The following is an 18,581-nucleotide window of genomic DNA, read 5'->3' as shown; positions in this document are numbered from 1 at the left end:
CGAATTAAACTCACAAATTTTGTATGGTACCATAAGGAACCGGAATTCGAAAAGCGGTGTAGCCGAAGTCAGTTGAATCCACCTCAGAAGTTGTATAGTTTACATTTGATTCAAACTGTTTGAAAATCAATATAGTCATCTTTGAGAAATCGTAGTGCGAATTAAATTTTTGGGTACCTTCCGAATCGAAAACTGAATACCGCTAAAACTGAAATAATTTTATTTGGTTATCGACTATCCAAATCTACAAACCTGATAAATCTGATTAATTTATGCAAAATAGACATTTTTGTACTAATCATCCTGTATCCCCTAAACCGGAAGTTGGTTCTGACTGAAAAGCAAGATGTTTAATAGGAAAAAAAAGTTTTCATTTAAATCTTAGATGATTCTTAGATTTCATTTGAATCTTAGATCGGTTCAGCCAGTGCTTAGTTGGTAAATCGTGCATATAAATTTCGTATCACATATCATCCTGTAGTTCCTGAACCAGAGGTCGAAACCAAACATAATTCCGGAACCTTGTTTGGGAGTATACGACTTTTCATATGAATCTGAGTTTATAGAAAACGGTTGAGTTATCTTCGAAAAAAAATGAGTGAAATTATTTGTCACACACGCATTTGCTGATCTCGACGAACTGATGCGAATGGTATATGGGTGTTATGTTCTTCCAACATTTATTGCTGTAAGTAGTTTAAATCAGTATAATTATGGAATTGCTTCAACTTTACAGATGGCATATTCGAACGATTATGTTGCCAAAAACGAACCGTGCTATAATCGGTCCGAAGCTTAATGTCATGAAAAAGGATGCTGTACACAGTCTTTTTGGTACTTAGAAACAATTGTATGTAACAGTATAAAAATCGTGTTTCATGTGTCTCCTAAGCATTGCTTTGTCATACAGCGATCAAAACTCCTACTGCTGGAATAGAGGGAATAAAAATGTCGATATCTCCGTTGAAAATGGATGGATTTTAACAATCTATGGCTTGTTGGATAGCTATTACCGTGTGGAATCTAAGTATAGAAACATCTTCTGTTTTCAAGGTCAAGTGTGACAGATACTGTCAAAAAACTAAAAAAATTAACATAAAACTTCGTATAACTCAAAAAGTAAACATTCGTTCTCAAAACCATTCAATAGCGTTCTGGGTGACGGGGAGACCTTTCATTTGCGACTAGTTTGATCAAAATCGGTCCAGCCATCTCTGAGATCTCGACCTCTTAGTTGACAACACACATACAGACACACACACACGGATATTTGCTCAGTTCGTCGAGCTGAATCGATTGGTTTATAACACACGGCCCTACGGGCCTCGGAAAATTTTTCTAAAGTTTGAGCGAATTCTATACCTATTTTTTATATATATATATATAAAAAAAGGTAAAAAGTAATATGCGAACATTTTCCTCAAGATGCTTAAGTCTAATATGCTCACATTTGTATTTTGATATAACGAAATTAGCTTCTTTTAACATAACGCGTTCCTGAAGCGTTATATACCGTATGCGTGATAACACAGTTCGAAAAATTCTTTTGATTTTACATCTTATCAGATGCACATAAATGGAGCGTCATATTTTACAAAAATCTATATTCAACAGGATAAAAATTGTGTGATTTGAAAATTATATGGCAACAACGCGTTCTGAAAAAACATTAGATCACAAAGCACATCAGTTAGTCGACTGAGCCACAGAAGCACATATCTGCTTAGTTGGTAAATCGTGCATATAAATTCATACAGTCTCACTTGCTAGCCGAGTGCAAATTACACTCGGAATCAGTAAATTTATGTACAAATTGAATATTGCGTCATTTGAGAAGTTAAGTAATTATGAATTGTATCGTTCCTGCAAAATTCATCATTTTTTTCTTTTTTTTAATAACTAGTTATTGGAATATGAGTTAAAATTAAACAGACATCATTTGCTTCCGCAATTCTGTGATTTTTTGTAGGGAAAATTGTGAACCTACTTGTATTGTGTAATGTGGAAAAGGAACTTATATACTAACTTAATAACTAATACAGTGAGTGAATCGATTAAATTGAAGATTGCATCGATTTTTGTCGGAATTTGCTTATAATATTATGTGACATTACATCAAATGGTTCTATATTTGTGAGTCTGTGTAACTCATTTGTACTAAACCAGGGAGGACGCTTCAGAATCATTTTCAGAATTTTATTCTGAATCCTTTGAAGCGTTTTCTTCCTGGTGGAACAACAACTTGATCAAATTGGTACTCCATAAAGCATGGCTGGCCTGAAAATTTGTTTATAAATTAATAATTTGTTTTTAGACAGAGCTTAGAATTTCTGTTTATAAGAGGATATACACATTTAATATATTTATTACACTTTGCCTAGATTCCTTCAATGTGATCGTTGAAAGTGAGTTTTTTGTCATGCGTTAAACCTAAGTATTTTGCTTGATCAGACTATGTCATTTCCAAGCAATTCAATTTGAGAATGAGAATATTGTTTGGTTTAGGAAAAGAAACTCTTGGCTTATAAGGAAAGATAATTAATTGCGGTTTTGCAGCATTTGGTTTAATTTTCCATTTTGACAGATAATCACTGAAAATATTTAAGCTTCTTTGTAGGCGACTGCAGATCACTCTTAGATTACTACCTGTGGCTAACAGACTTGTGTCGTCACAGAATAGCGATTTCTGACAACCAACGGGTAGATTTGGAAGACCAGAAGTGAAAATATTATACAAGATTGGAGCTACCCTCGAACCCTGCGGAACACGTATCTTCCTTACCAAATAATGGATTCTATTTAAGTATTGTATCCCGAAAAACTGCAGTATGGTGAAATTAAAGTATTTGATAAAATATTTGATTTAAAACGGTAGTAGAATGCAATGCATTTTAATGGCCAAAAAGTAAAATTATCAAGCATTACTTGCAAGTTTGAATCATTATTATTATTATATCGTTTATTTATCCCCGGTTTTAACCTAATTCTGGTCGTTCACCGGGTATGTTTGAATCAAATCAACGAAGAGTTTAATGTAGGTTAGTGCATAATCTTTAGTTCAGCACAAAAGCACTACGTGGTAAAAACTCACACACCAGCTTTGAATAACTTTGAGATGCAAGCACACAAATAAAAATCATAGAACATGAGTAACTACGCCAGCTGCTTATCCATGCGCGAGCTCGGCGTCACAGAACGCAAAACAAAATCATAATCAAAGTCCGAAAAAACTACCAAAACCGTAACGTAACGATGAAAACAAAATTATCCATTACATGACGAAGCATATGAAGCTTGATTTTTTTACCCGGGTATTTAAAAATCAGTTGTTATTGCAAATAGTTCGATGATCTCGAAAAAAATTGTTGGAATAGTAATTGATTTGTGAAGCTCATTCCGCATATGAATGCTTGTTTTTTTCAATGTCAGAGTTCATTTCTCGTTTCAGAAACCTTTATAGTTTCAATTGTTCAACAATCATTTGATATTCTGAACCTTCCCAAGTAACAATTTTTGTTACGCTAGCTTGTTTGTGACTAGTTGGCAACCAGATATTTGAGTGATTGTTACTAACATCTAACCACTTGCATGGCTCAAAAAGCGCAGTTTCTACTAGTTGTTAGGTCGGCTAAAAATAAGTTGTCGTTACATTGTAATGTCATACTGAAAGAACTTATCTTTTCATAACTTGAAAATAACTTGTTTTCAAGTAAACTAGTTGGAACTTAGTCGCCATCGACATTATAAACATTGAATGAATCCAGAACACTTTTCTATCATCAATAAAAAAGCAGAGGAGTACTTTAAATCACAAACTTGATACAAGGTACAAATTTCACAACGATTTTGAAACTGTCGAGCGAAATTAAATTTTACTTAACTGTTTTTTATGCGCCTTCAATCAAAATCTGTTTATAAAGATATAAAAATAAACAGCAAAATAACACTATGTTCAGAATGCTCAAAATTATTTCAAGTAGAGTGATTTCTCATCATTTTAAATTCATATATCATGAGAATTATAATATTATCACAATCGATGTTCATTCCCTATATTATTTTCTTCGTATTTTTGACAGTGCATAGAACAAAAATGACTATTCTGCCATTCAGTATTTTCGGCAAAAAGTAGTTTTGAAACAAGTAATATCCTGGTTTTATTTATGTTTCATACACTTCTTGAGATTCCATATTGTGTTCGCCATATTCAAACCAACAAAGGTTGTTATGTTTGCATTTTCGTTATCATAACGTTGGGAAAATCTACCGATAACTATCTGAATCAATGAAGAAATTATATGTTATAATCTTATAATATCTAAGTTATTGTTATATCAATTCACAGTAACAATTCACATAAACGTTAACGTATTTATAATGGTTTCGCAACTGAAACTAAACCTTTTTTCAACTAGTAGCTAAACACATAACTGTGATTAAAGATATGTTAGAATCAAGTAACGATAACTTACAAATGATAGTTAGTTCAATGTTTACGTTATAAACAAACACTGCTGTCACCTTGTTTTAACCAGTATAACATAAAAAACATGTTCGTGCTCTTGTTGCAACACAGTTGGGCTAAGTGGTATCAGAACTAGTTACGGGTTGCTACTATTGAAGTAAAATAAACTTGTTTTCAACTAGTAGCTAGAAGCATTGTTGTGATTAAAGATATGTTTGGATTAAGTAACGATAGCTTATAAATTATATTTAATTCAATATGACACAAAGATGTTATTATTGGAAACCTAAATAACTATTTCGTAACTAGTTATGTTATGATGAAACATTGCTGTGACCATGTTTTAATCAGTATAACATAAAAAACATATTCGTGCTCTTGTTGCAACATAGTTTGGACTTTGTCGTATCAGAACTAGTTGCGGATTGTTACTTGGGTTCCTTCATCTCATCATTTGAGTCGACTGGTTGAAGTGAAATCCTCTCTCTACCTTACTCCATTCAATACATGTGATCTCATGTTTGGGCGAAAATTGTGCACTAGATTCGATCTTTCGTTTCGCCGAAACCAATGATACGAGGGGAAATCGACAAGCTTTAAGATAAACAATTAAAAAACTTTTTAATCCACCTAGTAGTAATGATGTAATGGTAACCTTTCCCATATTACTGAGGAGTTTTTAAAAATGCCTTTCACTCTGGAATAAAAACAATGAAGGGTCTCTGGGCAGCAACTAACAAAACCTCTAAATTTTAACAGATCTAAGTCTAATTTGGAGGGATTTCCTCATTTTGCTCATTCCAACCAAAGGTGTAAAACTTTTAACACTTTCCACCTCGTAAGTTCGAAAGCGGGCATATGATCCGGATAAAATTCAATCGTAGCCTAAGTTTGTGAAAATCGGTTCAACTAGCTGAAAATGAAAGAACATGAAATGAGTTTCTTTTTGAAGTTTTTGACAACTATTTCCGGTACTTCTGGTATGACCGAAGTCAGTTCGTACGGGCAGCAACTAACATACATAACCTACAAATTTAAACATTTTTTGATAAATTTAGTTCATATTTTTCTGATATAGAAAGTTTATGCGAATTTTGAACCGAGTGTCACATACTATTCTCGTCAGTTCGTCGGGAGTTTTCATAAACTTAGATTCACACGAAAGGTCTTGAAATGCCATATAAAATAATTGAATTCGGAAAAAATTGGACCTATCGGTTCGACAATCTCTGAGAAAATTAAAAGATATCCTTTTTAACCACTTCTGGAACCAGAAACTAAGAACCGATCGATCCCAAATCAAATGTTTTGATCATTGACTATGACTAGTTCGAAAGATTTGTTAGTTTTTCATCATCATGTACACGTTCCTATATTGATTTTTTTTATACCTATCACCCGTTATTCTGGAACCGGATGTCACATCCGGATAAAACTCATTATCGTTCTATAGGTTGGTAAGTCCTACCGTTTGAAACAAAGTGGTTGAAAATCGATTCAGACACATCTGACAAAAAAGAATGCATATTTATTGCATTTTTTGTACAAAATCCGGATCCGATGGTAAAATTCAATTGCATTATGTGGGAAAGTCAGTTTTATATACTTTTGTGAAAATCGGTCCAGCCATCTCCGAGAAAACCAAATGCATATTATTGTACCATACACTCAGACACTTTGCGTTATCAATTATTCAGAAACAAATACAAAACAAAACACAAAGTCGGGTTGGGTCAGGAATAATAAAATGATTTTCAAGTGAGACGAATTTTGTTGGCTGTTTTGTTTCCACATCAACATGTGATCTATTTTATTCGTTTCATTCAGTTTACTCAACATCACAATTAGTCATTAGTCAGATTACACAAAATATATATGAACAACAAACTGCTCACTAAATAGGTTTTTTTTGTTCAACTAGTATAATATGTAATAATATAGGGTGGTTGTATCGATAGTCAGCTCATTCCTGGAGAACTTACATTATCTTGCAGATTCCTATAATGAACGGATTCAAATTTAGAAGTGAGTACATAATTCTGAACTCATTTTAAAGAAGACATTGATAGCTACTTACGTGAAATGATAAGAAACGAGGTCGACCTTACCCGTCCCTATTATAATGAACCGTTTCATACAATACATTCAAAGTCTTGTCGTAGGCTGGGATGATTCTAGTTCTATCGACACTTGTTTCGTTTATTCTAATATTGTTTAATAAACACGTCTCCTTGTCATTTTATGTGTCGACTGTTCACTGTTTTTAGACAAGCATTACGCTATAGATTATCAGTACAACAAGGCTCAAGAGTAACCTAAATGAAAAAGCCTGATTTTCTTCATCTAATTGACGTCATCCTATGTGGTCTGGGCCAATTGTCGCCAGCAACGATAACAAAAAAAAACTATTTTGTGAGCAGTTTTATGGGAAACAAACAATCAATTCTTGTAAATCGGTCTGAAGATCTGCTAAACTGATACAAATATTTAATTTTGTTTTGGCTCACGTACCACCTGAATCAATCAAGCATCCCATGTTAGCACAGTTGAATTCGTCTTTTTCGTCAGCACTAACAAGTTAAGACAGCGACAGTATTGCATTACCATTCTGCAAGTAATAAGTAAGGTGATCACATGTATGTCAAAATACGACCAACGAAAACTGTTTCATAATCACTCTAGCACTGTTACAAACTTACATCTTGTACAGTGGCATAACTACCGAGAGTCTGAAGCAGACCCGCGCGCAGGGGGGTTTTTTACTTCCCTTCGTGGAAGATTTTTCAATATTAAATTCCATAAGCAATACAGTACTTGTTATATAAAAGTGCAAATAACTTGAAAATTCATACTTTGTTCTCAGAATTGGTTTTATACACACTTAAAAAGACCCTGTGATTTTACATCTTATTTGATGCACATAAATGGAGCGTCGCAGCTCACGCAAACTTACGTGGAAGAACATTTAATATTGTGTCTAAAACTCCATGACATGAAATTCATTGGACTAAAGAAAAAAAGAATACTGATAGCAACCGCCGTGACTTGAACCGAGAATCATTGGATCGCAAGTACGTCTGTTAATCGACTGAGCCACAGAAACATGCATCTGCTTGGTTGGTAAAAGGTGCATTTAAATTCATACAGTACGCACCTGCTAGCAGAACGCAAGTTACATTCGAAACTAGTAAAATTCAAGCTCATCTAACATTAAGTCATTACAAATAAATTTTTCCGTCATTTGACAAATTAGGTCTTTATGAATTACATCGTATGAGGGATTAAGTCACCTGCAAAATTCAAACTTTTTTGGAGTGTAGTGTCAATATTGTGGATGACATATGTCCTTTTCTTTCAAATTTTTGCACCTTCCCCACATTTTTTAATCCCCTCCCTCTACCTTAAACTTCCACCCTCTTTTGTACCCTTCCTTGAATCCCCTCCTCCCTTGAATGACTCCTGCACACGGGCCTGGTCTGAGGGATTATAGTATTCCGGGACCTGCCACATAGAGGGATTCCACATTAAACTGAAGAAGCTGAATCGTCGACTTAAAGATATTTTACGAGTGCTGTCAAGGTTGATTCTTGTTTGAAATGATTCTAAAAACTGTTTCAAGACGTTCCGTGTTAGTAACGTTGTTTATCTCCAATTAACTGTATTCAAGTAATGTTGACGGTGACGGTTGCAGTGACGGAAATTGACCGCGACGGAAAGTAACGGACCGTCTGAATACTGCTTTAATCATTCATACCTTTTGCATAACTCATCGTCATCGTGAATATTTTATAGAATCGAAACGACGAATTTCTACAACAACCAAAGCAACTACGAACATCACTGGCGATAGAAATCTCCAAATGTGCTATCGTCTAACAACAGCTTGCGAATCTCATCCTAATAGAAAAATCTATTCTGTGAACAAATTTTCCAGACGTCTGTTCCGTACTCTATTTCCTATTTTATCGAAACGATGTCAGGTTGTCACAATGTTAATTCCGTAGGTTTTTTCTGAACGGGACAAGAATAAAAAGCGCCTACAGCCTGGTTCCTTCTAAGAAAAATATTCTTCTGTATCTTTGATCGACTTGAAAATTTGACAAAACATTCATTAAATGTTTCATTATAACAAATTATAAAAGACAAATATATGATTTTTTGAAAATAATAGAGCCTACGGGCTCTCTTGTGTGATAAATTGTTCCCATTGATTTTATAGACAAAAATCTTTAAACACGTTTTTCTCGAAAGCAGGTTGTGAAAGTCCGTGTCCAACGTGATTTAAAAACTACTGAACCAATTTTTATCAAATTTTACACACACTTTCTACACATAAAAAACCAGACCCCAACTTTTTCCTTTTCGTTGTTTGTTACTTTGGGAAGGTTTTACAGCTACAAAAAGTCGGATTTTTTCGTGAAAAATCGTAGGTTTTGCTTTGAACAACCACCAAAAATTCACGAAATTAAAAAAATCAAACAGAAACGTTGGGGTCTAGAAAAACTTCTACTCTATATATGCTGCTTTAATTTGTTCACTTCTGTTTAGTCTGCGCTGAGATACAGTGGACACCGCAAACCATGATTTTTGAAAAGCGTTCTCAAAAATACCTCTTCACCGACTTATTTCTCAAAATTTCTTCACAAAAAAATTACAAAATGTTGTTCTAATGATGCTTTGTATTATGCTAAACGTTTGATTTTATTTTGTTGAACAATAGTTTTGAAAAAAAATCGAGTCTAAGACAAGATGGCATTAGCAGTGTTTCAACATAAACTACTAATGCGCTGATGAGTCTAAGACGAAATGTAAAAGAAAGTAAATAGTCATGTGCATTTTCAAGAACCGGCTACGGGCATTTTCGGCAGATATGAGAAGCCTAGTTGTTAGATATTTTTTGGGAAATAAACAGAAAGTGTAAAATTAAAAGGCTTCTAAATGCAGAAACGAGAAAATTCCAAGGGCTATTTTTCGGGGTCTTTTAACCGAAAATCATTTCGCCTGAGAGCCGATTTACAGTAAGCCATTTTATTGAAGGTCATTTTGCATAATTGATGTCATATTAAGATAATAAAAGATTTTTGTGTTTCAACTCCTTTGTTAACCCAGAATCGTTCTATTTGAAATAACTAAAAAAACTTCCGCGATTGGTCCTTAAAACGAAATTTCAATGAAAGTTAGTTGAATTAATTGATTACAAAGCGTTAAAAGAATTGTTTTTTGTGTGTCAAGTTGATGGTTAAGCTTTTTCGGTATTTTTTCTTAAACTAAGCAAAAGTTAAAAATTGACTAATGCTCAAACGAACGAATACGTAGCCGTTTGTTTGGGCCTAATGAGGACATAGAACATTAGCATCGACCAGTCCGAGTTAACGAGCCGCCTTGGCAAATTGACTTCCGGGAAAATGGCCTATATGAAAAATCTGCTATGGATTTCAGAAGGTTCCCAAATGGTTATTAAAACGCAATAAAAACGTGAGAATAATGAGGCATTCTGAAATTTTATATTCAATCTAGCCAAAAAAAATAATTCACGAATTATTGTAACCATCTACGGATGCGTATATAGGTATGTAGAATTTCACGAAATCTGTAAAGCATAGAAGGTTTTCGTAGATCTGACATCGGGAGCAAAGCACGGGTCACGGTTGGCACTTAATTGAGAAACAGTATTAGTCAAGGACAGCGGAACGTGCCACTAGCCAATTAGTTCTGATTCTGATTCATAAGTTGTTTCAGCATAGTGTCAATGCAGACGCTAATATTAAATGTTTTGTACAATAAGTACATATTTCGTTTCGATTCCTTCGCGTTTCGCCTTCGGCTCATCAGTGCTTAAACAACAGTTCAATTTGAACCGCAAAGTTCACACAATTTATGTGACACTTTAAGGAAATTTCATTAGGTGCCATATTTTATCTTACGTATCAGACGAAAACGTGTGACGTCCGACTACTGGCCGCCGCAGAATTTCAACATTTAGGAGTTTTTGGTTTGTACAAAAAGTACATATTTCGTTTCGATTTCTTCGCGTTTCGCCTTCGACTCATCAGTGCTTAAAACAGTTAAAATTGAACTACCATTCCCGCCTAACAGTTTAATTTGAACCGCTTAGCAGACGTAAAGCTCACACGATTTATGTGACAAGTGGCGGTTCAATTGAACCTGCTTTAAGCACTAAATGGACCTGTTTATAGATAGTTTAGAGAAAACAAAATTCAAACGTAAAGTTTTCTGAAAAAAGTGTTCTATTCTTTTAAATACACAATCAATAAATATCGATGGGATTTGAATGTGTTCTAAATATATTTCGTATCTAAGTGAGGATATTGTGATTGAAGTAAAAATAATGTTTGGCTTTTGATTTCTAAAATCAATCGAGTAAAACTCACGTGATGCTGTACGATGGAATAGATGGTTTTTTTCTCTGGCCAATTCGATGTATTACAAGTGATTATCACAGTGAGTAGTTTTGATTGGAACGGTGAATATTAAAGCGTCAATCAGAGTGTTATTCGTTATAGGAATCAGCGCTCGGACTGTACGAAAAAATGTCAAAATGTCGATCGATTAATCGAGTATTCGATCGATTGATAACCCAGATAATTTACTGAAATTTAATCGCTTAGTTTCAGACTAATGTTTGATTATTAAATTAATCGGACAATTCGAAAAATCCAGTGTTAAAAATCGAATGAATTATCGAATAATCGATTAATAGCTATTAATAACTCTGTTAACCCATTCAAATTTAATCGATTAGTTTAATAAATTATATTCGATTATTGAATAATCGAGTAATACGAAAAATCCGACATCCTTAACTCTGCGGTGTCGTTTACTAGTGGTAGTGAGTTGAACCGAACATGATTTGCTACAGCTCATGCCCCAACGAGTGATAATGTGCATGAATGGTTTCCTGGGGCAGACGAATCAGATGTTCTTATAAAGATATTTCATATTTTTCTTGATTAGCTATGCTGCTGTTAAAGATTAGCTATGCCGCTGTTTGCAATATAAAGAGAAATCATTATAAACTAAACATGGATAGTAATCGTTTCATATATCGTATCGAAGTAGGAAGTACATATTGACACAGAACACGATTAATTAACTCATAACATAAAACACATGACAACATTATTAGAATATTCACAGATCATAGATCTTCATTCGGTCGTGTCGGGTGTTGATCAGCATGTAGGGATCAATGCAGTTTGCATAATGTGATTCTACGAGGTCTGTTCAAAAAGTTCCCGGAATTTTTTAATTGCGCGCGTCTGGAGAGTCCGGTGGTCAAAAAATTTTTTTTATTGTGTTGGTACATATGTCCCTAATGTATGGTGAAATTTTCAGCTGTATTCATTGTTTACATTCTGTCTTGTAGCGGCTGGTGTAGACGTGTTTTTTTGAGCTCGGCGATTTTTGTCTTGGTGACGTTGGGTGCTTCCACGTGGACGATTGTGCTTTTGTTTCGACATCATAACCGTACACCCATGTTTCATCACCAGTTATGACCCTTTCAAGTAAATTTGGATCGTCGTTGACGTCGTTTAACAGCTCCTGAGCGATGGTAATGCGTTTGTTTTTTTGATCAAAATTCAGCAGTTTTGGAACGAATTTTGCTGCCACTCGTTTCATGCCCAAAACATTTGAAAAAATATGATGGCATGAGCCAACTGATATGCCAACTTCATCAGCAACTTCTCTAATAGTGATTCGGCGATCATCCATAATCATTTTTTCCACTTTTCCCACATTTTCATCGATTATTGACGTGCTGGGCCGACCGGAGCGTTCGTCGTCTTCAACGTCTTCGCGGCCATCTTGGAAACGCTTATACCAGTCGTAAACACTTGTTTTTTTTTTCATAGCAGACTCACCGTAGGCTCTCTGTAACATTTCGCACACTTGGTTACACTTTATTTCATTTTTCACGCAAAATTCAATACAAATTCTTCAATTCTTCCATTGTTTGAACTAACAAAAATCGCCGAGCTCAAAAAAACACGTCTACACCAGCCGCTACAAGACAGAATGTAAACAATGAATACAGCTGAAAATTTCACCATACATTAGGGACATATGTACCAACACAATAAAAAAAATGTTTGACCAATGGACTCTCCAGACGCTTGCAATTAAAAAATTCCGGGAACTTTTTGAACAGACCTCGTATATACAGTTCCCAAGCATGTTGTTCCGGAAAAACATTTTTTTTGCAAGCTCAATTAGTTCTGATAAATAACTAAGTTGCTACATACGGGAGGCCTCTAATACTAAACCTAAATAGTGAGTAAATATCGTTTTTCGCCCATATCTTTTTAAGGACTTTTTCTTAAGCTTCCCTTTGACGTAGGTACGCCACTGATCCTGTAATGTAAAATAGAGGATGATCGAACATGTGGTTATTCCAAACAATTTCCAATATTCACAAATGTGATGTTTGCCAGAAAGGAACATTACCCCCCCTCCCCCTCCCTACGGAATAGAACATAATAATAACTCTCTATACTAAAGCAATAATTATAGTCAGCGAGAAGTTCGCTGTTTTCGATTAGGGCTGTAAAAAAATCGCCGATCGAATCACCTACAGGTAAAAAAGTGAAAACTCTACGGAGAAGCTTCAATCGAACTGTTGATCGAAAGTGCTACATCACGCTCAGCTCAGAAGCGTACCTGTGCTGGTTGCGTGCAGGCATAAATCACAGTAAATCATCCAAATTAAACGATCGATCGATTGAATGTTTTTTCTTCCTTCCTGCACGCAATCCGGACTATAGCAAGCGGGTTGCGGACTACACGGAAGTGAGATACGAGAAGTGAATCTTCAAAAAAGTGACGTTCTGACGGAGGTGCCTCGGTGTCCGCGTACAGCAACTACTGGTTCCTAATAGCGGGTACTCTGAGCGAAGGAGTCGACGAGTATCGTCGTTGGTAGGGAGAAGAGGTTGGAAGCGGTATTCGTAAAATCGAAAAGATCATTGCGAAAATCATGAATTTATAAATACGGTAGAAGGCAGAACACACAAGAACAGTCGCCAGTGGGAGACTGCCTGATCGAGGCACGCGATTGTTGGTACATGTTCGGTTAGTGCTACACAGCGGCAAACGCCAACAAAGTGAGAGAGAGGGAGAGAGTAAGCGCGAGCGACTCTAAACAACGTTGCGCAACGGTTGATGCTTTAAGGTGTTTCCAATAGATCAGAAGTGCAACACTATTACTACTGTTGTTGGTATTGTCGCCGTCGTTGCCGTCATCGTCATTGGTCATTGGTCATTGTTGACGGTGGTACGGAGTGCTGTGGGGTCTTGTTTACCCTGTTTCATCATAGAAGAAATCAAGTGTAATGGAAAGGAAAAGTTACTATAACCAGTTTTTCTTTCGGTATTGATCTCTCTCGAGCCGCTCAATGTTTTCTAGTGAGTGGTGGTAACATTGGGCAATTTTAATTTGACGACTTTCCGTCCCATGAGTAAAGAGCAAATTGCTTACGAAGATACCAGCAGAAAAAATGACTTAGAGGAAAGTGAGAGTGAAAAGTTAAACTTGAGTGACACGTTTGGTGTTTCCGTGCGTTGGTAAACTAGCCGTGAGACAGTGTTGTCGTTTTCACATAGGTATCTGCATTCCAGTGTGTCGCATAAAAATGTTTAACAATAATTGCCCGCTGATTGTAAGAGTTGTGAGGCCGTGATTTTGTTTTTAGAGCTGAGCTAGTAAGTTTGTGTGGTCGTGTTTTGCAACAAAACTAAAAGTGTGAAAAATTGCTTGTGAACTATTTTCAACTGCCAAGACGCTGCTAATTATTGTGCAAGGAACGTTTGAAGGATGGGAAGCCTCATCAAATCGAATAATTGACAATAATATACGAATTAGCAATCGTTAATGTTTCCCAACACAAGAACACGTGAGTTGATCAAACACAAATGTAATATACAGAGTAAGATTAGTATGATATTTACAGACTCAGAACGATTTGTTGAGAAGTTACGAATTGTTCTTGGTGGCTAGGATGTAATAAATCTCCTAAGTGATTTAATAACTAGGGAAACGTGCCACTTGATCGAATTATTTCTGATTCTTGATATCGTATATTTGAGTTTTGACCTGGAAGGATTCTTGGTCCCAGTGGGATCGAAGCACTGGCTATGCAATGGTTCTGTACGCTAAAAGTTAGCCTGCGAAGCAGTGGTGTACCGAGGAAATTGGGAGGAGCAAGGAGCAAATGCACCTTGAATTGCAAACCCGGGATTATTCTGGCTACTCACTTTTCCGAAATTCACGAACGGTACACGTGCACCTCACTGCAGCATGACGATTATGTTACTTTTCTTGTTGTGGAAATTGCCGATGGGACTGCAGGTAATCGCTATGCACGTCAAGTCTACCGGGGCCACGTCTTACCTCCTCAGCTGGTGGTTGGAAGAGGACAGTAGCTGCTTGTTCTCGTTCGTGGTTAAAGGATGCTGCGCCGAATTTTGGTGGACGTTTGTGCTGATACTGACCTAACTGTCAAGTATGAAACTCTTCAGACTTGTAGAAGGCGCATCGATTGTTCGAATTTTTTTTGTATCCATATCTCACACTAATCTCAACTTGGATTGAATCTATTAAACGGCATTTTAGTTCGTCTCGGTGGTACCTTCAAACTTATTGTTGGATGGCCAATGCTTAACAGGGTCATGTCAATCCAATTAACAAACCAGAAATTGACAACAGACAAAATCAGGATCCTTTTGCCAAGATTTTGATGAAACTAAAAGATGAAAAAAATCATCAGTTTTGCGATTTTTTTCAGAATTATCGTTCAAAAAAATAAATTCGAGTGTATTGTATGATAAAAAGCATCATTCGAATAACATTTTGTAATTTTTTCGTGGAAAAATATTGAGAGATAAGTCGGTGAAGAGATATTTTTGAGGACGCTTCATGAAAATCATGATTTGCGGTGTCCACTGTAACTCAGCGCAGACTAATCAGAAGTGAACAAATTAAAGTAGCATAGTTCAAAGTAAAAACTACGATTTTTCACACAAAAAATCCACCATTTTGTAGCTAAAAACACTCCTCAAAGTAACAAACAAACGTTGGGGTCTGGTTTTTTATATGTAGAAAGTGTGTGCAAAATTTCAAAAAAAAATTTGCAGTAGGTTTTGAATGACGATGGACCTACTTTCGAGAGAAACGCGTGTCAAGTTTTTCGTCTATAAATCAATGGAAAAAAATTCATTACTCAAAAATCACATTTTTTTATAATTTTTATAATGAAACATTTCAAGAATGTTTTGTCAAGTTCTAAAGTCAATCGAAGCAGAAATCTTGGGATTGTGTGCCGAGGTCTTACTACTTCACAGTAGAAGATATGCAAAGATAAAGGCCCATAACTTGCTGAGATTTATTCCGATAGGCTTGAAAATTTCACAGAATATTCTTGACATATTTTACTATAAGCAAAGAAAAAAATAAATGATTTTTCAAATGTGTTAGACTCTACCTGCCCCTTAACCAAAATGTAATACCTGAATTCAGTTTCAGAGTTTGATTCATGAATTAAATTTCAGGATTTCATTTCTAAATTCAGTTTTAGAGCTCCTAAATTCAAGTTCAGAATTCAGAACCTGCATGCTGGAACCCTAGTTTGGAACTGAATTCAGGCTCAAAATTCAAATTCGAATGAATTCATGAATTCAGTTCCAGATTTCTAGATCTAAATCCATGAACTGAATTCTGGATCCTGATTCCGAACTTGAGTTTGGCAACTGAATTGTTAGACTGTCCCAGGTTCCGATTTTAGTTCTTTTATTCAGTTCCAGTTTCTAAATGTCTAGAATTCATGTTCTGGTGTAGATAAATAAATGGTGGCAAAAGTTACTCAACAGTTGGATAAATTCCACAAATCTTTTTAGAACGATTTAAATATTCGCAAATAACTATGTGAAGCTTTCTTTCACTGAGTATATAAATCTATAACAAAAAAAAAAACAACTACAACATTTTTTGCTGTATTTTGACGTGAATGCGTACTTTATTATGGGACATTTTTTCAAAATTTGCTCTGTCTCTTGTGCTCAGCGCAGCAACACAATTCTCCCCCATATGAATAAAAACCGTCGCTATTAACTGAATAATAAATTACCACTTCTCATAAGTTTTTGAAGAAATTATGCAGAAATAGTGGATTTTAATTTTTTTGTGATGAATATTGTTATAGATACTTTTTGATCACGTTGGGCAAGTATGTATTTTTCAAATTTGGAGAATGTGTGAATCAATTTGAATGTCATCTTAATCGGCCGTGTCTTGTACACAACCCTGGAATTTTTGCTCTCATCCGTTCCACCTTATTTAATCGTTTGGTAGAATATATTTGTCGATTGTACATAAGTATAGATGCGCCGTTACAATTCTGAAAGCGAGAAAAAGTTGCAAAATTCACACAATCAATCAACTAATACGAACGATTATTGATAATGGGAAGTGTGCAAGAAGCATGTTCGTTTTATCCGTATTCACGTCCTCCAAGTGTCTCCGACATTACCCATCCGCCTTTTTCTGGTGGTGTCATTATCGGCAGTAACCAGTGAGCTCAAGTACATGAACTCGTCAATCATTTCGATTCCATCACTACCAATCTGAGCTCGTGGTGAATGACTGACATGATGCTCTCTTGATCCTTTTGACGTTTTGATGTTTAGTCCGATTCACCTGGCTTCAGTTTCTAATCTGATGTACGTTTCCTCCATTTTCTCAAAGCTACGTGCTATAATGTCAATGTCATCAGCGAAGCCAAGCAGTGGAACGGACTTCCTGAAAATTTTGCCACTTGCATCTATCCTCGCTCTTCTTATTACACCTCCCAAAAGTAACGTTGAATATCAAACAGAAAAGGTCATTGCCTTGCCGTAACACTCTGCGAGATTCAAACGTCGGTATCCTTAATACTCGAATTGCGCACATCATTCGATCCATCGAAGCTTTGACCAATCGAATCAGTTTGCAAGGAAATTAGAAGTCGTCTGTGATCTTCCAAAGCTTGTCTCGATAGACTGATTTTACTCAGCCCTAGCCAGATACAATTAGCACAACTCATTCAAACTTCAACACTAATTTCATAGGGAACTTTAACTTAGATTAGCAGACTTAGAACCAAACCGGTAGTGAAATAAATCAACTAAGAATTCATTTACTTTAGGAGTCACGTAACGAGGCGACGATATCGGTAACGAAACTATCACGAACCGCTTCCCCCAGAGGGTTTGGCCTTTCTATCAGTTATTCTGCTGCTGCACTTTGTTTGGTGGTGATGTCCATGCGACAAATCTATGATGAAGCATACTCGCCATTGGATACTTTTGCTGCCGGCAGTAAACTTGAGCCAAGCGTAACGTTAGATGATCAGTTCCGCATACTTCGGTATTTGCTTTATTTAACAAGCGGATCATATTGGTCCCCAATGGGACAGGTTATGGTGATCATGTGCCCGATAATATATTAATTACCACGCTGGCAGATGGTTAATACCCAATGCTTGGTTTCGCGATTGTTCCTGTGAACTAGTAAACTGCTGATTCATGGAAATAGTGGAAGTCAGTGCTGGTAAACTCTGGTGTGCTCTAGGTGCCTGTTACGAGCAGCGATCATGTAATACCATACAGCTTAGTTTTCCAACGAGCTCAGTATTGCGGTCCGATTTTACTAGCAGGGTGGGCGTGATTCATGCCGCTCAGTGCTACATCGTGCTAACAGCTTAACGGTTTACTGTACAGGAATGTACATAGATTCACTGCATGTATGAAAGTATGCTTCAGTTGGCTAACGCACAATTTCAGTGCAGACACCAGACAACGTAAACAATTTTCTTTCAAACATTGAGTTTCGTACAGGTTTGATCGACCCAGGTGCCTTATTTTCACTGCACTATGAAAATGTATCTGATTGAAACATCAGCTATGTGCTGTAGTTCAGTGCCAATTTCATCAAACCAATTAATTGCTACCCAGTAAGATATACCCTCTTTAGTGAGACTTTAGAGTAACTAAGAGCAACTAATTCTCAAGCAACAAAAAAAATGTTTTCATCTATTTTTCTTATTGAAGTTTTTTTGATGTGGAA

The 18,581-nt window shown here is 35.9% G+C and overlaps 1 protein-coding gene across 5 annotated transcripts in view; it reads left to right on the top strand.

The window, feature by feature from the left end:
* LOC131438899 (glucosylceramide transporter ABCA12) overlaps window positions 1-18,581 on the top strand; it is a 58,936-nt gene that overhangs the window by 1,748 nt on the left and 38,607 nt on the right. Inside the window, exon 1 of one of the 5 annotated variants that reach the window (XM_058609290.1) lies at window positions 13,140-14,376. The exons of the other annotated variants lie outside the window; for them this stretch is intronic. The gene's annotated coding sequence lies outside the window, so the exon portion shown is untranslated. Of the gene's footprint in view, window positions 1-13,139; window positions 14,377-18,581 lie in introns of those variants that run through there. 5 annotated transcript variants of the gene reach the window in all.

This window comes from Malaya genurostris, chromosome 3, assembly GCF_030247185.1.
Source record: "Malaya genurostris strain Urasoe2022 chromosome 3, Malgen_1.1, whole genome shotgun sequence".
NCBI classification, from domain to species: Eukaryota; Metazoa; Arthropoda; class Insecta; order Diptera; family Culicidae; genus Malaya; species Malaya genurostris.
Note: the sequence above shows the minus strand (reverse complement) of the source record. Positions and strands in the feature narration are given on the sequence as shown.